Source organism: Sebastes fasciatus, chromosome 6 (genome assembly GCF_043250625.1).
Source record: "Sebastes fasciatus isolate fSebFas1 chromosome 6, fSebFas1.pri, whole genome shotgun sequence".
In the NCBI taxonomy this organism is placed as follows: domain Eukaryota; kingdom Metazoa; phylum Chordata; class Actinopteri; order Perciformes; family Sebastidae; genus Sebastes; species Sebastes fasciatus.
In genome coordinates, this window is record NC_133800.1 from 30,966,349 (window position 1) to 30,975,296 (window position 8,948).

The window sequence follows — 8,948 nt, forward strand, 5'->3', positions numbered from 1 at the left end:
CAGCATGCAGAAGTCTCAAAGCGTCCTTGATTTGCAGATAGAGCTGATATTCAACTGCACTTAAGTCATGACTTGAGTAAGAGTGGGTATCAAACCTCTTTAGCTTTTTGGTACCGACTGAAATGAGTCAGTTGCACTGTGTATTAATAATTGAAAGGTGATGTTTTTAATGTTTGGTCACATTTGTAATCTCGTTTACAAATCTTTTTAGATGGTTCTTGATTTAAATGCAAACTGCAATATTTTAACAGCTCAAGCATGTGTTACTAACAAGGGTTGTGGAGTCTGAAAGACATTTACCAGGCTGGAAGGGTCCAATGAAAGATGCTACCCACTTACATTATGGGAAATGTAGGATTCAGTTTGTTTAGTCCTCCAACTTCATGGGAGTGCAATATAAAATCAATCCTCACTCCCTTTAAAGGTACAGTGTGTAAGATTTGGCGGCATCTAGTGGTGTGGTCTAGATTGCAACCAACTGAGTATCCCTCCGCTCACTTCTCCCTTTCCAAGACTGCTGTAACGTGAGCCAGTGTGAAACCGTGGTAACGCCATTCACCTCGCTCAGAGTCTATCCTTACCATAATAGCACTTCTTTAGGAGCAACGGAAGTCAGACGGCGGCTGGCGGTACCACGGTTTTACACTCTGCGGCTCACGTTACCGCAGTTTCATAAGCGTGTCAGAGAACTATGTTGGCCTTCAGGTAACTTAAAACAATATGAAAGTCGCTTATGAAACTGCGGTAACGTGAGCCGCAGAGTGTAAAACCGTGGTACCGCCAGCCGCCGTCTGACTTCCATTGCTCCTAAAAATTTATTATTATGGTAAGGATGACCTCTGGTTGAAGTGAACGGCGTTACCACAGTTTTGCACTCGGCGGCTCACGTTACCGCAGTCTTGGAAAGGGAGGAGTGAGCGGAGGGGTACTCAGTTGGTTACAATCTGCAACCTCACCACTAGATGTCGCCAAATCCTGCATACTGAACCTTTAATTGCTGTTTGGGTTGAATTGTTTTCAGAAAAAGCTGCTTCTTCCATCCATTCGGATGCAGGTTACAATGCAATGCTCAAGTGTCCCTCAGTCACTCACTCACACACCCACACCCACACACACACACACACACCCACACCCACACACACACACCCACACACACACACATACACACACATCTACACAGTGACTGATTCCTCCCCTGTCTTTATACAAGCCGAGCTGAAATCTCTCATCCTTCCCTTTTTAAAAAGAGATAATGATGCTCGTTTCACAGCTCAAAGAAGTCATTAATGTGTGACACAGCCTTGAATGTAGAATATCAAAGCACGGCAGAGTGCGCCCCCCTCCCGCCCACTAACGGGCACAACCTCGTTAAGACGGCGGGGACATGAATTACTCATTAGTCCACCCTGTAATAGGGCAGGAAATTGTTAGCAGCACCAGTTGTTGTGAGAAATGCCCCTTTGAGTCGCTCGGAACGTATAAAGCTCCTTACAAATCTTTCATCTCATTACAGGATCACCATCAATTTTACTCCAGCAGATAAGCTGATGGACGTGCTCCCACCTATGTACCATCATCCACTCTCTTTCACAGATATGATGAGACTGGCAAGGTGAGAGCAGGAAGGCGATATTAGTAAGTCAGATATGACAAGGACGGATTTGTATGAGTTCAAAAGCAACACGAGGCCGTAAAAGAGAATTGCCTGCATAGCTGTGATATAATCCCATTAAAAATACACTAAAGTACATAAACTGTCCCCCTATTCACAAGAATTTCCTTTCATAGGTCTCATTAGTGTAGTAGGACACATTTTTTTCAGCACTTGGAGTATCTTTTTTATTTCTTTTATGTTTTTGGTGGAGGCAGGGACTGACAGAAATGAACTTTCATCCTCGTGTTGCACTAATGTGAAAAGGTGGGCAGAAATGCTACCACTGTGACAAAACTTTCTATTGTAATGTCATAAAATGAAGCACCACGCTGAGTTATTGTCTTGCACGTTAGTTGTTGTCTATGTGGAAAAATCAGGTTGATGCATATTAGCCGTAGGTTTCTATCCTTTATTACTGTCTGAGAGCAGAGCTTCTCTGATCCGGGGTTATAAGGTAATGCTTACTTGACAGGAGTTATTAAGTTGTCTGCAGCGTACAAAGGGAGTATAAAAGCCAGCTATTATTGGTGGTCAGGTGTTACAGCAATTCATCTATGTTCATTATCAAATCCTGGCATTTGCGTTCCCTTTGTCCCTTTTGTGCAGGATGTATCTTCTGAGAGAATAAAAGAGTAAAGATTCACAGCAGCGTATCCACCGCTGTCTGAAGAATGACCAGTGATTATAAGTTCAGCTGAGGTTTCATGATCAAAGCACAGTAGCTACTGGAAAGGACCGGTGTTGTTCACTAACCTCCCTGTTCCTGTTATCAGGTGTGGAGGTTTTGTTAAAAAAAAATAAAAAAAATCTCCTAGCAACCACGACTGGTACTGTGTTAGAAGAAAGAGCACCTTTATAAAGCGGTTTAAGGAAGCTCTGATGATGTAGCGATTGGACCAAAACTTATTTTGATTGAGCATAAACTGGTAATGAATTAGCATCTGATATGGTTTATATTGCTGGTTTATTTGACTGATTAGCTCTCACTAAAATCAGCTGGTACTGCATTTGGTGTTTGGATGACATTATTCTGTGGTGTTTTGGCGCATTTGTAAATAAAGTTTTGCAGTGAGTTGTGAAGGAGAGCTTTGTGTTCTTTGTTTTTTAGCTAGCTTTAGGGATGGCAATATCTGTCTGGTAGTCGGTTGGATCCAGACGGAAATCTCAACAACTGATGAACAACTGCAGTGAATTTCTGTACAGACATTCATGGTTCCCAGAGGAGGAAGCTCGCTGACTTTAGTGGTCCCCTGACTTTTCCTCTAGTGCCACCATGAGGTTGACGTTTGTGGTTTTGGATTGCCATGAAATTTGGTTCAGGCATTCATGTTTCCCTCGGGATGAGTTGTAATTGCCTACATTTGGTGATCCCTTAACTTTCCATACAGCACCTTCATCAGGTTAAAGGTTTTATTCTGTCCAATACTTTGCTTTATCGTCAAATACCATAAACTGGATAAGAAGTGGACGTAGTCACCATGACGTCAAGATGTTTGTGGACTGCTGTTTTGAAGTTTTGGGTTCGGCATTTTGGCCAGCGCTATCTTGTTTTTTGCACAACCGTACAACAATTAACTTTCATGAAATGAAAACACACTGTGAAAGGTTTAAAGTTGTAAGCCGAAAACGCGGACAACTCCCAGACCGGACAACGCTGTGGTAGCAACCTGTCAATCACAAGGTAGCCACGCCCTAAAGCATCCCCAGCTTTATGGTCTATTTGACTCTAAATGGGACCATAATTTACTAAATGAACATCATGCTGTATTGAACAAGACTTGAAACTAGTGATTGAGACCATAAACTCATGTTTACAATGTTTACTGAGGTAATAAATCAAGTGAGAAGTAGGCTCATTTTCTCATAGACTTCTATACAATCAGACTGCTTTTTGCAACCAGAGGAGTCGCCCCCTGCTGGCTGTTAGAAAGAATGCAAGTTTAAGGCACTTAGGCATTGGCTTCACTTTTCACACCCGGAGGTAGCCGCCTGCAGAATACCTGCAAAACTAATAACATCAGCCTCTGCTGTACTTTGTGTTTAGTGATAATTCTCAACTTTTAGCATACTAACACACTAAACTAGATAGTGAACATGGTAAATTTGCTAAATATCAGCATGATAGCATTGTCATGACATTAACAATCAGCTCAAAGCGCCGCTGTGCCAGAGTGTACAGCCTCACAGAGCTGCTACGTGGCTGTATAGACTCTTTGTTCAATGCTTTTGTGTTCTAACGGAGAGCTTCACACATTTTGTTTTGAACTGCAGTAAATATTCACTCTGTTGCATCTATAATCCTCTTCAGGAGACTCCAAAGTGTGCTGTCAGTGCTCTAGTGAAGTGAATTCATTAAGAGTGATTCTCACAGTGCTCTGAAGTTAGCAGAGTATTGTAGTAATGGTTCTGTAAAGTGGCACTTTGCAAACATTACTGTATGCCAGCAGACAGTGAGGTCACCAACATGGTCACGAATGTTTTTGAACAGCGGTGGTCACAAACGTCCTTTTAACATTCAGTCTCGGTGAGAAGTAAATTCTATCTTTGCAGCTTTATGAGTCAAATTTAGCAGCAACGTGATGCAACACACGCTAACGCCATCTTGCTATTGTGTGGCCTGTTTGTTTAATCCAACTTCGATGTCTGTCAGGAAAGTGGGCAATTTGCAAGTCACAAGTGCTCTTGATATAAAATGTTGAAGTAGGGTTGGCTCATTCCCACATTACATCCCCACCTTTCCTCCTTCTCTCCCACTTTTGGCTGTTTGAAGTGGCGGTTGGAGGGCTGTAACAGGAGTATCATTCACTGTAATGGTGGAGCGTCCTCCTCCACAGCCCTCACTTAGATCACTTAATCCACTTCAGCAGTCCGGCGCTGCGCTCTGCGTGAATTCACAGCACGTTCACAATAGGAGGTGAGACGGAGACCTGCGTTGACCTGTCAGCTTGCACTAAAATGCCACACTATAACACTAGAAACCCTCGTTTCCCAGCTCACTTAATATGGATGTGGAGTCGGCCTGCCACACAGCTGCGAGTCAAAATACAGAGAAGTTTGTACAGAGGACATAGAAGATTAATTGTGATAATTATTGTGTATTAGTGTTGATCATGTCATCCTACTACTACTGGTACTACTATCTGTCGATTGCTTTTTCAATACAGGTTTGTGATAGTTTGTAACGAGGACAAAGTGATAAAGAGGGAGAGTAGCTGCTAGTGGCAGCTAATGGTGATCCAAATATAGAATAATAAAGAATAAAAGCTGGAATATTTGTTTGAAACTGCCAGTCACGTCATGGGAATGAACTCAGTAGCAGTAACAGATACAATGTGGATACTTTATATTGACTTATCTCAAGCATAGAGAGGATTCAGAGGCAGGTTTAGAAGTTCAAAAGTAGGTTAGGGCAGCTATAGAAAAGGGTGTGTAGAGGTCGTGTCTAGAAGGTAACCTGCAAATTGCGAAAACTTGCAGAAAACTCTCACGAGACTCGCTGCCCGACGACCTATCCGAACCTTAAAGAGGACCTATCAGGCTTTTGTGCTCCTTTCCTTTCCTTTAGTGTTTTATATAGTTTTTTGTGCATTTAAAAGGTCTGCAAGTTACAAAACCAAAGTCCACGCCAAAGGGAGTTACTCTACCCAGAAACTCTCTACAGAAACACTGCTCCTGAACTGCCTGAAATGCCTTGATTGAAATCCTGCCTTTTTTGTAACATGGTGATGTCACCAAGTAACACATTTGCATAAAACCTGCGTAGCGGCTAGTTTGGCACGACCTCAAACAAAGCTAGTTAGAGCGGAGCAGGAGCGGAGTCCGAGGAGTTTAGTTCGGACGACCAGAGGTGCTGCAAGCCAGCTAGTATGAGAAAAAGCGTTTTTTGAACATTAAAGCATGTAAACATGTTCTAGTAGAAATAAAAAATACAAGTATGCACCTGAGAATAAGCATAATAGGTCCTCTTTAACCATTCAAGGTCAATGCCTAACCTTAACCATCTTGCGAGAGTTTCACAATTTGCGTGTTACCTTCTAGCCACGACCGTGTGTAGATTAGTGGTAAATCCACAGCTGAAAAGTAGACAAATCAAAGGACAAACTACTGTAAAAGTTGTTATTCTGGTTGTTTTGCCACATAACAGTGCTGCAAGTTTCTTTCAAGGGCAGAAAGCCGTAACCTTTAATGCAAAATGAAATGTCTGCTATGGCTGACAGCAGGCTGTAGCCGGTGTAATTTTGTGGTAGTTGTATTAGATTGTCAAGGAAACCATTAGAATATTAATGCCGTGGGCATGCACAGAAAAGAGGCAGGTTGTTAATGAGTCCATTAAGAGGTCGCCGTACACAAATGTGTGAACTGAGGAATGAAATATGTGGAGACCAGCGGACAAGTCAAGTGTTGTGTCATGAACATTTAATAGCAAGAGGGAAGGAATCTGCCGTCGGTGACTGTTGGTTAACCTGTGTGTCAAATGTCCATCACACCCGTAATCCATTTTTCATTTCTGCTATTATGATCAAATACCACGAATACTCTTTAAAGAGAAAATCCTTCTTTCATACATCACTGTAACACCATGGAGGAAAAACAAGGTCATTTTCTTCAGCTGGGTGAGAAAAGAGGAGTCAAAATATACTTTTTTCAGTTGAACATGTCCCACAGAAATGCAGATATACTCAGTGGTGGAAGGTAACTAAGTACATTTAAGTACAATTTTGAGGTACTTGTACTTGTGTTCCATTTCATGCTATTCTCTACTTCTACCCCTCTATTCCACTACATTTCAGAGGCAAATATTGCACCAAATATTGCACCATTTAAAGGTACAGTGTGTATGATTTAGCGGCATCTAGTGGTGTGATTGCAGATCGCAACCAACTGAGTACCCCTCCGCTCAGTACTCCCTTTCCAAGACTGCAGTAACCTGAGCCGCCGAGTGCAAAACCGTGGTAACGCCGCTCACTTCGCTCAGAGCCCATCCTTCCTATAATAACATAACTCTGAAAAACGTCAGGAAAAAAATCCAAAAAAAGTCTAAAAAATGTCATAAAAATGTTTTGCACCTTGTGACTCACTTTACCGCAGTTTTACATGCTTGTTGGAGAACTACGGTGGCCTTCAGGTAACATAAAAACATGAAAGTCTTTCTCTCTCTAGGGCCCATATTTGGTTTGTCCGTTCTGGGCTACTGTAGAAACATGGCGGAGCAATATGGCGGACTCAGTGAAGATGACCCGCTGCCTATGTAGATATGAAGGGCTCATTCTAAGCTAACGAAAACACAACGAATCTTAGTTTCAGGTGATTATACACTAATGAAAACATGGTAATGAATATCATATTTCTGCTAATAGATCCCCTGAAAAGTTACACACTGTTCCTTTAAGTAAAATATCAGAGTACTTCCACCACTGGATATACTTTTCTTCAACATCTGGACAAAGAATCATTGTTGCAAAACTTCTCAGAAAGTCTCAGACAAAATACTCGACACAATAATTTAATAAAATCAACCACAGACTAGAAAAAAGAGAGCAAAGGCATTTTGTATTGAAGAGGAAAGAAAAAAAGTCAACTAGCAACAGGAAGTTTCTTTCCACTGTAAGCTTGAATTATTAAGTACATGTTTACAGTAAATGTACAACACCTTCATGAGTTCAGTCAAGCTAAAAGCTCTACACATCGTTATAACATCGCGTCTGTATCGGGTCATGTTAGCCAGCTAACTGGGAGCAGTCAGATGAGACGAGTAACATTGAGGTTTGACTCTTTGACAGCGTAACCAAACGTGTATTTTATATTTATCCATTATTAAAGAGGGCGTAGGTTGCACAGTAGCTATTTAGTACAGAGGGTAGAGGTTTTATGACTTATTCAAGAGCAGAAAACGCAGCTGAGCAGTCGATGACAGCGAGGTGAACGAATCGTCATTTTAATCTGAAAAGCGTAGCTGACTGCAGCACACACAGAAATGTTTCCGATTCAGAAAGAAAGCACAGAATAAGGCAAACACTGTGAGAAACAAACCAATATCATGACCAGTCCTTCACAATGTACAGTGTCACTGTGTGTGTCAAAGAAATTACAAAAATATCAGTCGTAACAGGGTAATATCTTACATAGGGTCCCTCCAGGTAGCTTTGCTGCAAAATGTCCCCTTGCATTCACACCAGTTATTATCAGTAGTTTCTGTCTGTGTCACAGCCGCAAAACAAGTACTAATATTGTAAAGACATTTTAAAAAATAAATTGCAATCTTTAAACAGGCTTCTCCTTGGCATTTAACTGAAGAAGGGCGTGCTCAGAAAGAGAAGAGTTAATACTTGCATGAGAGTGTCCCAGGCTGACACAAACTCATCTTTTTCAGATTCAAATAAAAAAGAAAAGTAATTTTGAGAGATAAACCATTAAACACGTGTAAATTTGTCCGTTATTTGATCTTTTATTGTGAAAGGTAAGTGAAAGGAAGAACTGTGTTGAGCCAGAGAAATAGGTTTAAAGCTATATCACATCACGATGATAAACAATAGCCTTCTTATTAATTTGATCGTTATATTATTTTAACCCCATAAACAGTAAAAAGTGGAAACCTTTATATTCATTGCCTTCTTTTCCTTCTTGATTTATAGGTTCATCTTGTCTTTTTGCACTCAAAGGGTCTAGAACTGGAAATTAAAGCTATAATCTGCAACTTCTGGGATTAAAATAACTATACCAGTGATATTTTATACATTAATCAGTCTCAAAATAACCTTTCAGTGATGCAAAAATGATGGATCCCACAGTGAGGGTTATGGGCAGCAGCTAAACCAGGATGTAAAATGATTATTTTTAAGAATGAGCCTCCAGATCAGGGGTCTCCAACAAGTAGCTCGCAAGCTCGCTACCCGTTTCTGATGGGCTTACTAAAGGTTCAAAGAATATGTACATTAATTTTTTATAAAACAAAGTCACTTTGTAAAACTGTTTAAATATCTATCCAATCAAATTCACAGACCTCCAGCTCCCTTCTGACACAAAATGGTTACATCAGTGACGCCGTAACGTCATGCGATGGTAGCAGACTGGCGAGGACACACCGGATTTGACAATGACCGCAGAAATTTGCCAGGCCAATAAAAGGCAAAAAATATACTATTTTATTATTTATTTACATGATTTTGTCTTGTTTAGATCTTAAGTTCGGGGTGTTAATTACTTCTAGCATGCTTTTATTGTAAAGCACTTTGTAACCTTGTTTTGAAAGGTGCTATATAAATAAAGTTATTATTATTTTCATGAGAAATAAGTA